Source organism: Equus asinus, chromosome X (assembly GCF_041296235.1).
Source record: "Equus asinus isolate D_3611 breed Donkey chromosome X, EquAss-T2T_v2, whole genome shotgun sequence".
Classification (NCBI taxonomy): domain Eukaryota; kingdom Metazoa; phylum Chordata; class Mammalia; order Perissodactyla; family Equidae; genus Equus; species Equus asinus.
In genome coordinates, this window is record NC_091820.1 from 136,180,083 (window position 1) to 136,199,253 (window position 19,171).

At 42.9% G+C, this 19,171-nt stretch overlaps 1 protein-coding gene across 7 annotated transcripts in view; it reads left to right on the forward strand.

The window, feature by feature from the left end:
- The window catches only part of MTM1 (myotubularin 1), a 98,244-nt gene that overhangs the window by 46,166 nt on the left and 32,907 nt on the right, over positions 1–19,171 (forward strand). The gene's annotated exons all lie outside the window — the stretch shown is intronic.

The following is a 19,171-nucleotide window of genomic DNA, read 5'->3' on the forward strand; positions in this document are numbered from 1 at the left end:
AGCAAAGGCGCTTCTAAAATCCAGATACGTTGTCTAGGTACTGCAGGCAGTTGCTGAATAGAGCAGGTTTATTTTTTTAAAAGAATGACATTTTAGGGGCTGGCCCCGTGGCCGAGTGGTTAGGTTCGCGCGCTCCGCTGCAGGCGGCCCAGTGTTTCGTCGGTTCGAATCCTGGGCGCGGACATGGCACTGCTCGTCAGACCACGCTGAGGCAGCGTCCCACATGCCACAACTAGAGGAACCCACAACGGAGAATACACAACTATGTGCCGGGGGGCTTTGGGGAGAAAAAGGAAAAAATAAAATCTTTAAAAAAAAAAAAAAAAAAAAAAAAAGAATGACATTTTAGGTGTTATTTGCTAGTGTTTAGTATATATTTGGCAGGACAGACTTATTATGCATTTAATTACTTACAATTTATGACTTAGTAAATAACAAGCTTCGGGATGTGTATACCTAGAACTTTTCCTTCCCGTTCACCAGACTGCAGGAGTAATCTTACTTTGTTTCACCGTGTGACTGAGATAAAGCTTTCCCTGCATCTTGCTCTTGAACAGTCTTCCTTTCTAGTCTGGCTTCTCCTTGCCTTCTGTTTTGCTGTCATGCCTTGCTTGCATCTTCTTACCGCTCTTCTTCTCCACTGCTGGACTCTACACAAACTTGGAGGTAAACACCTGCTAAGGGGAAAGCAAGGAAATCATTCTTTTAAAAAGTATATATATAAACACCTTTAAGTATAGGATAAATACGCTACTGGCTAGACTGAAGATGTTGAAAGAGGTCATTCAATAGAAGAGCTGCTTTGTAATGTAACTCTTCTTCCTGTGGCTGTCTTTTAATTTTTTTTTTTTTTTTTGGAATAAAGGCCTGAGATTTTTTTCTAGTGAGATGAGGCTTCTCTCTTCCCAAATTTCATTGGCAGTTGTTTTAGTCAAGGGAAATTCATGGTTGACGGAAAGGACACTTATACAAAGACTGTGCAACTCCAGAAGGATATGAAGTACTCATCATGAGTCACGTATTGATTATAGATGCAAACGTAATGTTTAATAACAAATGCAATGATATCATAGAGTTGAATACATTTTCAGCCTTTTCTCAGTTTTTGATTAAATATGTGATTTAAGAGATATTTCAGTATTAAATACTTTCTAACTATTGGGATAAAAAGAGTTTTATGGGAACACATCTTCAAAATTATTCTGACAGTGAGAATGTAAGTCTAATCCATGAAAATTCAGTTAGGGAATGTATTCTGTCTTGGGTTTTGTATATCTGGCCCTAAATTATCAGAAATTTAAAGAATGGCTCATATAGCAGGTTTGAAGGAGCTGAGGCCCCAGCCCCTCTCCTACAAGATCTTCTTTCTCCATCAGCCATCCCCTTTCTCTGGCACCTTCTGTCTCTTTTAAGGTTTACTCCCTTAAAAAAGTCAAGTCTTGGCCTAGCTTTCCCCTAAACTACTGTCCCATCTCTAACTTCAGTCCAGGCTTCTGGAAAGAATAGTTTATCATCATCTCTAGTTCATTCATTGCTCCAACCCATTCCAGTATCCAGCTTTATTGCAGGCACCTTCTTGGAACCCAGGACCTCTTACTGGCCAAATCTAGTGGCTCACGTCAATCTTCATTCTGTTTGATTTCTCCCAGCATTCAACAAGTTTGACCACCGTCTTCTTGCAAACCTTGGTTTCTGTGTTACTCTACCATCTTGACTGTTCCTCCCCACCACACAGGGTTGCCATGTGCTCCTCTGGTATACATAGGACTTTCTCAACTTGGAGTCTTTGGTTTTCCTATCCTCTTTACCTGAAGTCCCCTTGTCTCTTTAAACCCCGTCCTCCACCGTCTTGCTCAGTCCTAGGTTCTTTTCCGTGCCATGTGCGTTTCCCCGGTGGGAGTTCATCTTACCTCTCATTTGCTAGACTTTGCAGGTCCCTCTGTTAGAGCACTTATCTCAGTCTGCCTTATGGAATAATTACGTAGTAATTGCCTGTCCCCCCTGCTATCCTGTGAGCTTCTCAAGGCAGGGGTCAGCATTTCTTTATCTCTCTAGCCTCAGCATAATGACTTCTGCATAATGTATAATGACACTTTTTTATTCAACTCCGGTTTAGTAGAAAGTGGAGGAAAGATCCATTTTATGAAAACAAATGGGGTAGATTTCTGGATCTAGCACCAGAGCTTGGGATTCTGGATTGCTGTCATTGGAGTGGTCCACAGAGGGGTTGATTTCTCAAGTCTGTGGTACTTTGCTTATTTTTCATATCTGAGCTGGGAATCCCTACTTCTTCCTTTAGGAAATCAATAAGTGACACACTGGAGAAAAAAATGTGAACTGAATTGCTCATACAAAGTTTTGGAAAATTACATTCTTTAAGTTTTAACCACTAAAAGTCATCTTTAAAAAAAGTTAAACTAGTTACCAAAACAATACAAGATACAGATAAAAACAGATCAGCTATTGACATGGCTTTCCGAATATCAGTCCCTGCTAGTCCAGTCAACATGCGCGGTGTGTCATAAATCGAGTTTGTTTCAGGACACTGTGTTGGATGGTGTCGGGGAGCCGTGCGGACAGATGAGAAGTAGTGCAGGATGAATGATACCTAGTCCCATTTGGTGATGTGACAGAAGTGATAGGACAAGTGCATGTGGCCCTGATATAGGATAGTTTACATTCAGTGATGTAAGAGAGATGCAGAGGAAGTCGACTGGGAAGTCACAGGAAGAAGAGCACATCCAACCTACATTGGGAAAGCCTGCCTGGAATTGATAGCTGTTTAGGTTGGGCCTTGAAGGATATTCATTTCCAGTGGGCGAGGATGGTGGAGGAAGTGGAATTGCAGGTAAAGGCAAGACCCTGACCCTCGACATAATAGAGGGAAAGCTGGAAGCATTGCGGAGTGTCTATGAGGGTAGCCAGTGATGTTTGGCTGGAGCATGGGGAAGAGGAGCAGATCTAGGGTCATCCAGTGGAGGGTCTTGCTGGGGTAAGGAGCTGGTGCTTTGGGAAGTAGCAGAAACAAGTGATAAGAATGAATACATCCTGAAGAACAGATGGGAGTAGAGAGCTCATGAAGCTAGGGAGGGGAGGCAGAGGGCCTGGCGAGAGGGCCCGAGGAGGAAGGAATGATGAGCTCTGTTTTGTTCACGTGGCAGTTGGTGTCTTTTGACAGAATTTACAGCAGCAGTTGCAGGCCTGCCCCTCAGAAAAGAGTCTAGAGATGTATATTTAGAATTGTGGTTCTTAATCTGTTTGGAATCATGGATTCCTTTGATAATATGGTGTAAATTATGGTTTCCCATCCCCTGAAAAGTGCACTTATGTACAAAACTTTATATAAAATGTTGGGTGACTCCAAGCCCCTCTGAAGCTCATCTGTGAGTCCCAGGTTAAGTAACGCTGGGGTGCAGTAGAGAAGTCCAAACGAGATCCTTGGGGAAGGGCAGCTTGTAGTGAGCCAAGATGGGAAGGAACCGGCGAAGCAAACGAGAAGGGTTGGAGAGGTGAGAGAAGAACCTGCAGGGTGCGGTGGGCAGAGGGCCAAATGCAGAGGGAGGTTAAGAAGATGGCCCTGGGTGTGCGACACTGTGGAGGGTTGAGGAGAGGGGAGGGTCAGGAGGAGTCCTTCAGAGATGATGATATTGAGCTCCCTGGGGACCGGACCCTGTAACTCTCAACTGCTTGAGGTTGGGACCTTCTTTCCTTCTCTTTGTATCCCTGCTGCCTAGTACAGGGCCTGGCATACATTTGGTGACCCTTTTTGAATCCAGGAAAATGATCTGAGTGGAGAGGACAGAAGCCAGTTTGTGGGGGCTTAAAGAGAGAGTAGGTGGTGGTTAAAAAAAGAACAAAAAACAGTGGTAGCAGCCAGGTTGAGAGAAGATGTGTTTTCCTTAGAATCTGAGAAAGGTGAGTGAATATATTTGTGGGCAGGGCAAGGAGTCTTGCCTCTTTTTGAGGCAAGAGAGAGAAGGGCTCCTTTCTTGAGCAGCCTCCTGGGGAAGCCAGAGGGGGATGGGATTAAGCCCAGTTTGTGGGGCAGTTTTGGAAAGGAGAAAGGACAATTATTCCTCTGAGACAGGAGGGGAAGGAAAGTTTCCAAACTGCCACAGTGGGGAATGCGAGAGTGGGCCAAAAAGGGATTTCCTGGAAGCGTCATGTAAGCCTGATTTCATTGAACAATACAAAGGGCCCCTGCCGGAAAAATGGCACTTTGTTAATATCAGGGAAACTGTTAAACCAGCTGCAGATTATCCCAGTGGTTTTTATGGGCATTCGAAGTCAGAAGTAAACTTGCTGTTGTATCCTTGAAATGGCGTCCAGAGGCCTGGAGAGCTGGGTTCCAAATCCAGCCATGGGGTCAGAGTGGGCTTTTCCTTTCAGACCACCCCTTTGGCTCTCTCTTGCCTCCTTCCCCATTAGTATTTTCACCACTCAGTGTGTTCAACTTTGAATGGAATTGAAGCAGTGTTGCCACACACAGTCAACGCCAAACCGTTCACTTGACTGTGTAGTGTGTCAATCCAGTAAGACTTGAAAACTATTCAGATGACATTTTCTATTTCAGCCAACGCATTTGTTTTCTTGTTTTATTTTTGCTTTGCTTTTCAAAAACAAGAAATTGTACCAATTTCTCAAACTGCTTTGTAACTCCATACGAGTTTTAGGTAAATGATACATTTTTATATGTGGAATGCTTATGATGTGATGGTAATTTTTTTTTAAAGCAGGAACAAAAATTGTGTACATACGAATAGAGCCTGATAGCGCTACAGAAGAATAGAGTTTGATTGTTAGGGTGGAGCGGTAATGCCATAGTTCCTCTTTCATTGATTTCCTTTATCATTTGCTCATTTTTTACTCAGATGGGATAATCATGGGTGACAGAAATTTTAGATGAGGGTTTTTAAACTGTAAATGCCAACCTATCTTTGAGTCATGAAATCAGTTTACTAGGTTGCAACCAGCATTTTTAAATAGAAGAGACGAGAAAATATTAACATGATAACATATAATATGGAGAAGTATGGTTTCATGAAATGTTTCTTTCAGTTACCTATGTGTGCGTGTCTGGGTCATGATGTAAAGTGTGTGGCTTTCTGTTAATCATGGTCTAGAAAGTTTGAAAAACAGCTTTTAGATCACGGTAGAATATGTATAATAAAGTGCAATTTTAAGTTAATTTAGGCATTAATAAAGTCACATAAATCTATCTTTATAACTACAGGCATGCATGGATTTTCTTGAATTTTGTTTAAGTGAAAGGCTTGACTTTATGACTAAACTCCTGGGCTGTAGACTCCCATAAGGGAAGTGAGAGCTCAAAGAAGTGGAGCCTGAGCCCTGGCTGCTGGGCTCACAGCAGCCACTGATGAGGGACACCTGGTGAGAGCCCTTGTTTGCAGAGCCCTCTGGTGTGTGGTCCTGAGCACGTGCCATGGGGTCCAGTAGCCCGTGTCTGAATCTGGCTCAGTCTCATACCTGCTTGGACACTTTGAAAGTCACGTAGTATTTATGTGCTTCAGTGTTCTCCTCTGTAATGGGGATAATGACAGTCTCGCCTCCATAGGGTTTTTGTGAGCCTTAGATGTAAAGTGCTCACAACAGTACCTGGCACGCAGGAGGTGCCCAATAAATGTCAGCTGTTCTGTTATTACTGCACCATTTTCCCAGCAGGTGCAAAGCACCAGGATGATTACCCCAACACACATTTTTCCAAGAATGTTAATAAAGTAATTGTGATAATATGTGGGGCACTTTAAGCCCTTTAAAAGAAAGATGCTATATAGATAAAGGTTAGTATTCTTATTAACGAATGATTGGTTGTAACTTGATAAAGGATTAGTCGAAAGTCTTCAATTTCAGAGTATTAAATCAGAAAACATCTTAACTAGAAATGTGAGCTACGGGTAGCAGTGATATGTAATAAATAGAATTCTTCAGAAACTTTTCCATTTGTTTTCTTTCCGCCTTTTGACCCTGTGCAGGCCTACTGCTTTCAGGGTAATGGGGCTCATTCAGGTTTGTGTTTCTGCACTTGCCGTTTTTCTTGTCATTCTGAATTAAACTCTTTGGCATTGCAGTACTTTCAACTTGTTGTTATTCTGTGAGCTGATTAGCAGTCATATAGTGGCAAAGTTTTTTGGTGTTTTTTTGTTTTAGTAAATTTGACCTTCTTATGGGCGGTAGAAATAGGCACAGGAGAGAAGACTTGCTGGCTCTAATTTTGAGAGAGAAGCAACTGGGTTGCAAGGCCTTTTCTGTGGAGACCAGCTGCCTTCCCCGGACTGATGGCACAGTGCTTTCTGCTGTGAGGATGGAAGCACTGTCTCAGAGACAGCAGCACCTCTGAGAGCAGGGCCCGTCTGCATCTGCAGGGGCTGGTTGCTGCTGCCTTTGGTTTTCATAGTCTTTGCCTAGCTTTGGTGAGCCACATCAAACCCTGTCATGTGGCTTAAGTGCTGTACCATTTCTACCTTGTGTCCCCTCTTGCTCTACTCCAATTGCACTTGCTTATAAAAATGATTACATAAAAATTACTAAAGTTGGTTATGGGGGTGTACATCTTTTTTGATCATTTGAATGAGAGGTATAAATGATCCTACCAGTAGAGAATTAACAACATAGGGTACTTTTTCCTATGCCTTCATTTTTCAGTTCAGAAATGGGGAAATTTTTATAAAGTGCTTTGAGATTTTAAACCAGACTGAAATTTAGTGGACTCTTACTTTCTAGGTTGATCACAGAATTAATAGACAAAAGCAAATAGCTCATTTTCAGGTGTGTATTGAAATGAGAAGTAATGTTGCATGCGCGTGCACGCCCTCCCCGCCCGCATGCTCTGCAGACTACGTTTGCCCTTAGGACTGCAGTATGTTTTAGTTCTCTATTTTCTTTTTGGCCAGGACTTTTTTCTTGAATAAACAGTAAACTTGACTAATTGAGTGTCTAATCATGCTTTTCAGTCTCCTCCCTTCCTGCCTCCTCCAAGACTTGGCCCTCTGTTCTCTCTCAGCCTCTCTCCACTGCCTCTCCGCCCGGCCTTCAGAGGTGCTCAGCCCTTCTCCCTGCTCCCCATCTCCTGGAACTGTGGGCCCTCTTGGACTGCCCTCCTCATTGCCAGCTGTGTTCAGAAGCATAAAAGTCACTGCCTGTCTGCGCGTCCTCAGCGGCCACTCCCTTCGTAACTCATAGTCTGACTTCTGGCCCTCCTACCTAAGGGAAACTATTCTTTTAAAAAATAAAAGTGACTCAAGACCCTAGAAGTTCTCAAGCTCGGTAGTCTGTGAGACCTCAGCCTTTTCCACTGTGCCATCATTTGACTCTTAACCACCCTTCCTTTCAAAGCTTTTCTTAAAATATTGAGTAGCTACAAGAGAATGTTTGTAAAATATATGTAAAATCTAAAGAGTTAGGGTCTATGGAGCATCCCTTTGTCTCCTAGGATGTGGTGTCTCCCGCTTCGTTCACCATGTCTCTCTTCAGACATGCCTGGTCTGCTGAGTTCTTTTTTGCTGCCTCATGGTATGTAGTTTCCTGGGCTGATTTGTGATTATTGCCTGTGAACTCACATTCATTGGACCTTTATCTGTGGGAATACTGAGGCCAGGATTGAAGGCAGTTTTACATTTCCTTCTGCTAGGCATCTTAGGGAACTACCATCCTGGGACAGTTAGAAATTAAATTCTCTGCTTGATGTTTTTTGGACCATCCAAGTTTTCTGAGTTCAGGCTGCAAAGTGGTTAAGGGCTGCCTTGTGGCTACAAATTCCTGGCAGGGGACAGCAGTGGAGATCTTTTTCCTTCCTTGCTCAGCACCAATAATCCAGGCAGGTGAGTGCCTTTGGAGTCTCAGGTGGTTATTTCCCATCCGTCCTCCTCCTGAGGTCGCAGCCCTTGGGAGGCCAAGCTTCGCTGAAGGGTGTTTCCAGTTTGACACCCATCTTGGCGTCTTGGGTGCACCCGGAGCTTTATGGCCTAGCCCCTGTACCCCAAGAGACCATGGAAGCCAAGTGTGTGAGTGCCCTGAAGCCAAAAGCCAGTGCACTCCTCTTGCTCTCTGCATTCCTATTGGTCGTCAGTTTTTGACTTCTGAGTATTTATTCCTCCCTAGCCAGCTCATTAGTGCACTTTTTCTTTTTTTTTTTTTGAGGAAGCTTAGGCCTGAGCTAACTGCTGCCAATCCTCCTCTTTTTGCTGAGGAAGACTGGCCCTGAGCTCGCATCCGTGCCCATCTTCCTCTACTTTATATGTGGGATGCCTGCCACAGCATGGTGTGCCAAGCGGTGCCATGTCTGTACCCAGGATCCCAACCGGTGAACCCCAGGCCGCCAAAGCGGAAAGTGTGGACTTAACCACTGCTCCACCAGGCTGGCCCTAGTGCACTTTTTCAAAGATTTCTGTGGTATCCAGCATTTTTAGATGTTTTCAGCAGAAGTCTCAGGCCATCTAGACCATCACGCTTCCAGACACCTCTCCCTGCCGCTTCTGAGATCGGAATTGCCTGGCCCTCCCACCTCGCTAGCTGCTTTCTGCCTCCTCTGCTTCCTTCTGCTGTCTAAATGTGGGTTTTCTAGAAAAGTCCATGCTTCCCCTCCTCCTTCCTCTGTGCTATCTCCTCAGCAATCTTTCTCACTCTCCTGTCGACCAGTGTTGCCTTTCTGAGCATGGCTTCCAGACCTATCACTTCCTGTTTCCCTTTAGCCCCTACATACCTTCAACTGACCCCTAAATGCTTGTTTAAAATTACTCTCTCATCCTTCCCCCAAACCTACTCCTCAAGTGCTCTCAGTTTCTCTAATGGGATCTCCCCCTTGTCCTCTAAAATCAAGGTCATTGGAAGATTTCCGTTTTCCTTAACGTTACTAAACCCAGGGCATCTTTCCTGCCGCCTGACTTAGTTCAGGTTTCCATCTCTTCCCTCCTATACTGTTGGAATGGTGCTTTATGCTGGAATGGTGTTATACCATTTGGAATGGTACCATTGGAATGAAACTGCTTGTCATTTTCCTGCCTCCATCCTGTCTCCTGTCCAGGCCATCCCTACGTGTGCCTTCTCTCAGATTAATTTCCCTGGGACACAGCTCTGATTCACTCCTTCCCTTGCTCTCGAAACTTCAACAGTTCAGTGTAAACACAGCCTCTGTCTCCTCCACAGCGTGGCCCCCGCTCTCAACAGTCACTGTTTTTCTACCCCTCCTAGACTCTGGCAGCGAGACTGAGGTCTTTGCTGATGGCCACATATTCTCTGAGTTTGGCTACCGTTTGTGCCTTTTTGTCATCATTGTTAGGTCCGAAGTTGTCTTCTCCTTCCAGGGTAGTTCAAATGCTATCAGCGTCCTTCCAGACATCCTCTGGAGCCCCACAGTGCTTTATCTGTCCCTCTCATGGCATTTACCACTTTCCTCTTTACATGACCGACAGTTGTGCCCTCCTCATCTCTCTCCTTTGGAGGATTTCTAACTCCTTAAAGATGGCGGCTGCATCTTACTCATTTCTCCACCCTTCCCTCCACTTAATGCTTTGTTCACAGTAGGCTCTTGGTAAATGTTTGTTGAGTGAGTATACTAATGGCAGTAGAGTGAATGGTTAGGGACTAGCAGCAACCAAGTCATCAATAAGTATATTTTGCTGTTTAGAAAGGTCATTTACTCAACAAGCATCTACTTTAAATTTTTTTTAAATAGCTAATGTCTGCCCATGATTGGAAATTCAGGAAGTATAACAGAGTATTGTTATAGACTGAATGTTTGTGTCCCTCTAAACTCACATGTTGAAGCCCTGGCGATCAAAGTATTTGGAGGCGGGGCTTTTGCGAGGTGATGAGGTCATGGGGGTGGAGCCCTATGATGGGACTAGCGCTCTTATGAGAAGAGGAAGGAACCAGAGCTCGCTCTGTCCACCACGTGAGGTACAGCAAGAAGGCTGCCTGTTGTAAACCAGGAAGCAGCCTCTTACCAGAATGTGACCTGCTGCCACCCTGATCTTGGACTTCCAGCCTCCAGAACTGTGAGAAATACGCGTTTGTTGTTTTAAGCCCCTCAGTCTATGGTATCTTGTTATAGCAGCTTGAACTGGTTAAGACAGGTACACGGTAAAAATATCTCCCTCCTAGCGCCCTTCAGGCACCCCTTTCCCCTCCTCACAGACAATCAGTGTTTTCAGTCTATGGCTATCTACCCAGTGGCAGTTGAGACCTATGCAGGCAACTTGTTATTTACATCCTTTCCCCCTTTAACCCTAGTAGTAGTGTGCTATATACGTTCTTCCGTACCTTGCTGTTTAAATTCCCCAATAGATACTGTCCAGTGGATGGGCTACTCCACTCTATTTATGACTGCACAGTATTCTGTTGACTGTACCATACTTTATTTATTCAGTCCTCTATTGATGGATATTGAAATTATTTCCAATCATTTGCTATTATATAAACTACTACAGTGGATAACTTTGCATATACGTCCACCATTTTCTATGTGTTCACGTATATTTTAGGATAAATTCTTAGAAGTAGAATTACTCATATAGCCAAATTCTGCTTCATGGAAGATGTACTGGCTCTCACTCCCACACGCAGCACGTCAAGAGTGCCTGTTTCCAGACATCCTCTCCAACTGTATTTATTTCTGTAGCTGCTGTAACAAATCACCACAAATTCAGTGGCTTATAAAAACTTGAGTCTATCGTCTTACAGTTCTGGAGGTCAGAAGTCCAAAATGAATCTCGTGGGGCTAAGATCAAGGTGTGGACCGGGCTGTCTTCCTCCTAGAGGCTCTAGGGGAGAATCCAATCCTTGCGTTTTCCAGCTTCTAGAGGCCACCACGTTCCTTGGCTCGTGGCCCCTTCCTCCATCTTCAGAGCCAGCAACAGTGGGTCAAGTCCTTCAGATCACTCTGACTTTGCTTCCATGATCACATCTTCTCTGATTCTGATTCTTCAGCCTCCTCCTTCCACTTTTAAGGACCTTTATGATTACATTAGGAGCACTCCAGAAATCCGGGGTAATCTTCCTATCTTAAAGTCAGCTGATTAGCAATTTTAATTCTGTCTGCAACCTTAATTCCTCTTTGCTGTGTATGGTAGCATAACACAGGTCCCAAGGATTAGGACATAGACATCTTTGGGAGGCCCTTATTTTGCTTGCCATGCCAATCCAGTCTGCTTTCTAATTTTTTTGTCTTTGCTAATCTAACAGGAGACAATGTAGATTATAGTTTTATTTTGTGTTTATCTTATTTGAGTGAAATTGAATATTTTTTGGCTTGAGCTATTTGTATTTCTTTTTCTTCATTCTCTGTATCTTCTGCCCATTTTTCTTTTGGGGTTTTGGTCTTTTTCTTGTTAGTTATAGGAAGTCTTTATGTAATAGCTATACTGACTTGTAATATGAGTTGCAAATATCTTTCCCATGTCTTTTTACTTTGCTTATGGTAGCTTTTGCTATGGAGAGTTTTTTAAATGTTTATTTGGTAGAATTTATTAATTTTTTTCTTTTTTTGTATGTGACAGAGGTCCCTTAGACCACCCCAGGTTCGGTGATTCACTAGGAGAACTCACAGGACTCAGCACATAGTCGTCCTCACAAATGTGATTCATTATAGCAAAAGGAACAGGTACATGGGGCAACGACTAGGGGAAACCAGGCACAAGCTTCCAGAGTCCTTTCCCAGTGGAGTCACGCAGGATGCGCTTAATTTCTCCAGCAGCGAGTTGTGACGCCACCTGGGAACTGTTACCAACAAGAGAAGGTCGTTAGAGACTCAGTGCCCAGGGTTTTCTTGAGGGGCTGGTCATGTAGACAACCTCTGCCTGGTACGTACCAACAGTCCAGATCCCAGAAGGAAAGCAGGGGTCCGGCATAAACATTAAGGTTTCCAGAAACATTTAGGCAGAGTGAGCCACTCTTATCAGTTAGGGAATGGAGAGAACTCCTCCAAAATCCAGGTTCCCAGAGGCCAGCCAAGGGTCACCCGTGCATGAAGGCCTTTCTAAGTATCGCAGTCTCAGACCAGCTAGCTGAACTCTTTCCTGCACACTTTTCTTTTATAGTTTCTGGGTTTTAAATCCCAGTTAGGAAGGTCTGCCCCACTAAGTTATAAAAGAATTATCCTATTATTTCCTCTATTACTTTAATTTCTTTTTTAAAATTTAAATATTTGATCCATTTGGAATTTATTTATGATTACCGTGTAAGATATGGATCCAGCTGTTTTTTCCCCTGTTGCTGCAACACCATTTGTTGACTAATCCACTGATTTGAAGTACTGCCTCTGTTGTGCGCTGAATTCCTATATGCATTTGGTTTTATTTCTGAACATTTCTTTTCTTGGATCAGTCACTCTTCATGTACCCGTAACAGTCTTTTAACTAGTGAGGATTTTTCTTTTCGTTCCTTTCCTCCCTACTTTTGCTCCACAGGCATTTGCAGGATGCCTACATTGTGGCTAGGTGCAGAGAGCTGGAGATGATACCCACTCCCTGTCCCCAAGGAGCACAGTTTTCCTGAGTGATGTGGATAGACAGATGCATATGCGCAGGATGTCAGGGGAGCCAAAAGTAGGCACTTGGTATTGAAAGTAGGTGCCTGGTATCGAGGAAGCCTTCCTGGAGGAGGCAAATCCTGAAAGATGAGTAGGAGTGTTAGCCAGGCAGAAATGTACATGGCAAACTGAAGGAAAAGTGTGTGCAAATGCGAAAAGGCTGGACTGCATAGGGGTTGGTGTGTGTGTGGGTGTAGTGGCAAGAGATGGTACTGGAGGAGGAGGCTGGGAAGGCTTTTGGGAAGGCTCCTGAAGCTTGCAGCGCCTAACATGCCCCCCTAGGAAGTTGTGCTTTTTATCTGAAGGTGAGTGGGGAACCATTGAACAGGTTTAAGCAGGAAAGTGACATGATTTGATGTCTGTTTCAGAAACATTACTTGAGCTGCAGCATGCAGAATGGATGGAGAGGGGAAGGATTCCGTTTCTGGGGATGTTTGTCAGTCACTTAGGTGCTTGACAATGAGGGCTTGCAATGTGGCAATCAAGAGGGACAGTAGAGAATGGATTTGAGAAAGATCTAGAAGATAAGATCAGTTGAATTTGTTGATTGAATATAGTTATGAAGGGGGATGGGATGATAAATAGGGAAGAATCCAGTCTGGATAACCAGGTGAATGGTGGGGCCAGTGGTTGAGATGGGGAATGTAGGAGGGGAATGAGGAAGAGGCAACGAGTCCCATTCTAGATATGCTGAGTTGCAGGTATCTATGGGACAACCAGGTATAGCTCCTAGGAGGCAGGTGGCTGTGTAGACTTGGAGCTCTGGCCTGGGAGAGGTTTATTTGCTAGGCCTGAATGTGATCATTGGCATTTTCATAGATGTGGCCACAATTGCCGGGAGAGAGAATTACAATGAGAAGAGGGGCAGCAGGTGAACTCTGAGAAATGTCAGCCTTCAATGCTTGTGATTGTGGACAAGTAGTAAAGAATGTGCTTTTTCCAAATGGTTCCAAATGACATTTCAAATGTACTTTTGTGGTCCTTTCCTGAATAAATGAATATGTACATTTATATGTGAAGGTAACGCGACCCGGGAATATTAAGCCAATTTCCCCGGTAGAAATAGGACTAGGAGAATTATTTACACAAACGAAAGTATAAATGGTAATTGATGTGCTAGCTGCTTTTGATTTATGCGACTTTTGTCAGATTTTTGGATTAGATTTCTTTTCGTGCAGTTATATGAATTAACTTACCATGTCAAGTCGTTGAAATAGGCTGAAATCACTATCGAGCATGAAGATGTTACTTACAAACTTTGCCAAGTTTCAGTACCTCCTACGGTTCTTCCTTAAAATTTTAGGCTTTTTCCCCAAACTTTAATGGAAGCATTTTTTTTTTCTTTTACGAAGGGGTCTTGTTTCTTAAGTGTAATCTAAAAGATGAAAATGAGGCAGTTTACATTGCTGCACCCTTAAATGGTAGATGGAAGCTTTTAAAAAGACAAATGTCTTCGATTTCAGAAATCAACTTAGAAAAAAATGCTCACTTAAATTTCTGTTCAAACATTGTAAAGTTGTCTCGGGAAAGAAGTAGTTAATGAGCAGTCCCCGGAATTTTTAAGGCTCAGTATTCAGAGTTGTAGTTTGTTTGCTTCATAAACAAGATCTGCTCTTCCTGAAAATCGTGTCCATCGATGACCGTGCCATTGCAGGGTGGTAGCATCGTTTGAAAGCACTGTTAAACCGACATAGCTTGTCAGTTTATTCCCCTGAATACTGTGAAAATTGTTTTCTTTTGTAACCGTCTCCCTTTTGAGTGATATTTAAATTTTATGCAGCTGACTCTCAAACATCCAGTTCAGAGACACGACAAGTCTTTGGGGGAAGAGGCAGTCCGTGATGGGCTTCATGAGATCTTGGAGTCCTAATTCGGTGACAGACAGCTCTCCCTCAGAGAAGGAAATTTGTGAATCTCTCAGCATTTATAGATTCTACTAAATAAAAATAACCCCAATCTAAATGTTTTCAGCAAGTCAGTGCATCTTTATAAAGATGCCATTTAAAAATAATGGCTAATTAAGTGAAAGCTAAAATCTGTTGTCATTTCAGATTTTTCCCCCACAGGACACAACAGTGATAAATGTAGCTAAATTAGAATGACAAGTTACATTCTCTTTGTCAGAGCTGTTTTTATCCTCAGTGTGAAATCGGAGATTTTCATCTCAACTTTGTCCTTTAACATTTTTCAAATGTTACATTGTACTATTTTTAATCCTGGAAAAAATGCACATGATTGCTTTTTTTTTTTTAAGTCTCCGTGCATGGTATCTCTTGACTAGTAGGAATCTGAATTGGTGAAATGCCCAAATACTAAAATAGAGCCAAATAAAGGAAGAGCCACTTGCTTGAAGCCAGGGGTGAGTGCTTGGGAGTATATGTTTTCTGATGTCGGTTTCCTGGTTTGGGTATTGTACTCTAGTCATGCATGGTGTTCACACTGGGGGATGCTGAGTGAAGGATGCATGGGATTTCCCTGTACATTTCTTTGCAACTTCTTGTAAATCTATAATTATTTCAAAATAACTTTTAAAAAACAAGTGAAGCAGCCCCCCAAAGAGCTGGACAGCACAGAACCCTCAGGCTAGATTCCTAAGTGTTCTGGAGTTTTCCCCATGGCCCTTCAGGATCAGGGTGATGGCCCCTAGAGATTCTGGTTCACTGGGGGTGGGGTGGGCACAGTTGAGCGGCACCCTGGGAAAGCACCCCCAGCCCCAATCCTGAGGCGGAGCTGGGGTGTGGGCCCAGGCCGCAGAAGGAAGCCAGGAAGGGCTCCCTGAAGCACCGACTGCAAGCTCGCCCCCTGCAGAACACTGCTCTGCTCTGAGGCTGCGCCGAGCCGGTACTGACTCGTTCTTGACTTTTCCGTAGGCTGTGAAATGAAGTCGGGGCTGGGATGGGTTCATGAAGTTGACTTTGTTTTTGCCCATTTCTCAAACCTCACTCCCTGCTTGATCCTCAGAAAGGAAAGTTCTCTAGAACCAGTTCTCTCTGTGGGACTTCGATTTCCCAAAGAGAGGGTCCAAATTGACCCACGGTTATAGTCAGGAATACCTGTGGGAAAGGTCACCTCACTAAGAAAGCACTAAAGACACAAAGCCTTAACAAATGTGTCGTCTGTAAGAGATAATAAATGACAACTGAGGCCTCCAGACGTGTAACCTGTGTAGGTTTGAACAGTCTTCAGACAGGAGCTTTAATTAGGCTTGTAAACGGGTTGCCACTTGGTGCTTGTTAACAGTGAGGTACAGACGATTGGGCTTGTTAGCCTTGCTTTAATACTTAGTAGTTTTCTTTTTTGTTTTTTTAAATAATCTACTTTTATGTTACTCTATTGAGAACTTGAGTTTCAAAATTCTTGCTTTGTTCTCTTACTGAATCTTTAAGGAAAAAGTAAAAATTAAAATCTTGCAAGTCCGTCCTGGAATAGTCAACTCTAGAAAATGTCAGCATTGGTTCTCTTAGCATGTTTGCTTCCTTAGAGCCAAGTAGTTTATGGACAGCTTAGTGTTTAAAGAAAAGCACAGTGTGAACACTAACAAGTAATGCTTTTCTACAAATCTGTGTTCTTGTAATTGGAAGCTAATTTATTTGGATGGTTAAAATGCTAGTTTAAGCACCTGGTCCTTACCACCTTAAGCTCCAGTTCAGTATTAGATGTGTTGCTGTGTATTTCATGACAAGAAATATCTGGCTGCTATGTGATTCATAAATTTTCCTGAAATATTTGAAGTCCAGGTCTGGCTCTTACCATCAAGAGTAAACTGGCAGCCGTTTCTGTCATAGAGTTCTCAGAGGCAGGTTTCAGGGGTGAAGGGGGCCACCTCATCAACTCATCCTGTATTATCTGAATGTCGCTTGAAATACGAAGTGTCATTCCAGAATGATTTCATGAGAAAGGCCACCTGATATGTTGCTACCATGAGGACATTGCGTCATTCTCGTATTAATGAGACAAATTTTTATGTTACTTGTACTCAGTTCTCTAAATCAAACATATTAAAGGGATTATGGAGGTAATTTTTGCTTGGGCTGTATACTCTTACCTTCTGATGATAACAATTTTATAAACTTGTCAGTAATTTTAATATAAAATACAACAGAATATTTGGAGCAAAAGAAGAGTTGCTTTATTGTTAATGATTGAGAAATAGTAAGTTATGTTGAAAATGCTGCTGGCAAGTCAAAGGACACTGATAGCATTAATGCACATGATGATTTTACTGGAGAGAAAGCCTTATCTGGCCTTTGAGTTAGCAATTGTATTCTTTGTTTTTAAAAGGCTGCCATATTTGCCTGAGCTTCATGGGGAAGATGCAAATAACTAAAAACAAAAAATGAATAAAAACCATGTTGCGATCATGAACTTATTTCAAGAAAGTAGATTCTAGGTTTTCTTCTAAAGTGAGTGACAGTACAGCCTCATGTCTCAAACCATCTGCCATCTACAAGGGTGTCAACAGCCCGGCGCTCAGCAGTATTATTTACCTGTGCCAGGTATAGTCTCTGGTGCTCAGATGTCACTGAAAGAATGCTTAGATGTGTTCTCTAGATTCTGTTTCCGGATAAAGATTGTAGCATACATCTTAGTGCTGTTTTTACCGAAAGTCCCTCTGTCTTTGAGTTAAACTTCAGTTAACAGAAAGCATTTGTTCTTTGCAGTGGTATTGAATAATTTAGTACTGCTGTGGATTCACTGTCAACATAAAGCCTCAACGAAATGCATAGCTAGATCAGCGTCATTACTAACTTGTGGTCGGTGTGCTATCCATCACAGAATACACGGCACGTGAGCCTAGCACTGCCAGAGTTTAAACCTACTGAGGGTGCCACGTGCTTTGGAAAGTTCCAGAAGACAGTCCAGAGAGCATATTCTTTATCAGTTTTTACCTTAAACCTCTTGCCACTTAAATACAGAAAACTCTTGCTGCTAAGTGATGCTTTTCCAGAAATTCTCTGTAATGTAGGGGAGGGAATGCTAACATTCAGAGTTGTGGGCTGATAACAGAGGAAAATGGGCACAAAGGAAGATAGTGGAAAAGTGCCCAGATATGGCACCTCCAGAGAAAGCAGATGTGCAGGGGCTGTATAAGGCTGCACATTTTCATTCAGTCAACAAATACGTATTCTGCCTACTAAGGGCCAGACACTGTTCTGGTTACTGGGGATACAGGATGTAAACAAAGCAAGTGTCTACCTACATGGAGCCCGTGTTCTAGGGGTGAGGTCAGTGAGGGTCCAAGAGTAAACAAACAAGTAAATATGTAATATGTCAAATGTTTGTAAGTGATGGGGGAAATGAAACAGGAAGGAGAATAGGGGCTGCTGTTGTTGGGGTAGCATGTTGTTTTTCTATGGGGCATCAGAGAAAGTCTCATTGATTAGGGTTACATTTGAGCAGAGATGTGAAAGAAGTGGGGGGAAGCCATGAGGCAAAAGGATTACAGACAGCTGGAAAGAGCAGGTGCAAAGGCCCTGAGGTTGATGTGTGCTTTGTGATTTTGGGGAGCAGCACTGGAGGCCAGTGTGGTTGGAGTGGAGTGAGCAAGGGAGAGAGCAGAGATGTGATAGGGGATGTGGCCAGATGGTAGACAGCTGCTTTTGGAAGGACTTCCATTTTTTTACTCCAAGTGTGATGGAAAGCCACAGAAGGATTTGGGGCAGGGGAATGACTTGACCTGACTTAGGTTATGACTTTTAGAGGTAACTAAACTTTAGAGATAACTTTAACTTTAGAGATAAAGATGAAAGCAGGGGACCAGTTAGGAGGTTATTAGTATAATCCGAGTGGGAGATGGTGGATGCTTAGACCAGGGTGGTAGAAATGAGGTGATGAGGTTAACACCAAGGTTTTTGACTTAATCAACTAGAAGGATGGGGCTGTCATCTACTGAAATGAGGAGGTTGTGGGAGGAGCTAGATTGGGTAGGAGGAGTCAAGCATTTAGCTTTGGATGTCTTAACTTCAAAGTCTTCCAGATGCCTCTTAGGCACTTGGTGGTTGTGGAGTGGACGCTTGGATGATCAAGTCTGGAGATCAGAGTAGGGGCTGGAAAGCCATCGATATTTAGGAGCCACTAGGGTACGGATGGTATTTGAAGCCGTATTTGAAGCCGAATTTGAATTGGGTGGTATTTGAATTCATCAGTATCACCTTGAGAGAGCATAGATAGAGAAGAAAAGAGGTCCAAATCCTGTCATTTCACAGACATCAGGGCTTTGATTCAGAATTCACAGGGAACAGTTAATTAAGCATTTTCCTAACATGTTGTTTCTTTTTTAATAGATAAACGTGTCGTTGTTCCCTTTTGAAACACTTGCACTCTTGAATAATCATTCCTGAATCTTTTTCTTTTTTTTTTTAGTGGCTGTTACCTGATCAATTGCTAATACTGTTTAAAATTGATAGGCATTTTTTGGTCTGGAAATCTGATTTTTGTGGAACGTAATTTAAAACAAAATTAAAAGAGATATTTGGCGCTATAGAAAATTGAGGTCTCTAAAGTAGTTATTGCTCAAGATAGAAGGTAGTGTAAGTCTAGTCTTAATTTTCCACTGTTATTTCTTTGTTTAAAATCTCAGTTTGTGTTGTGATTTCATGGTAGGCAAATCTGGTGAAAAATCAAAGG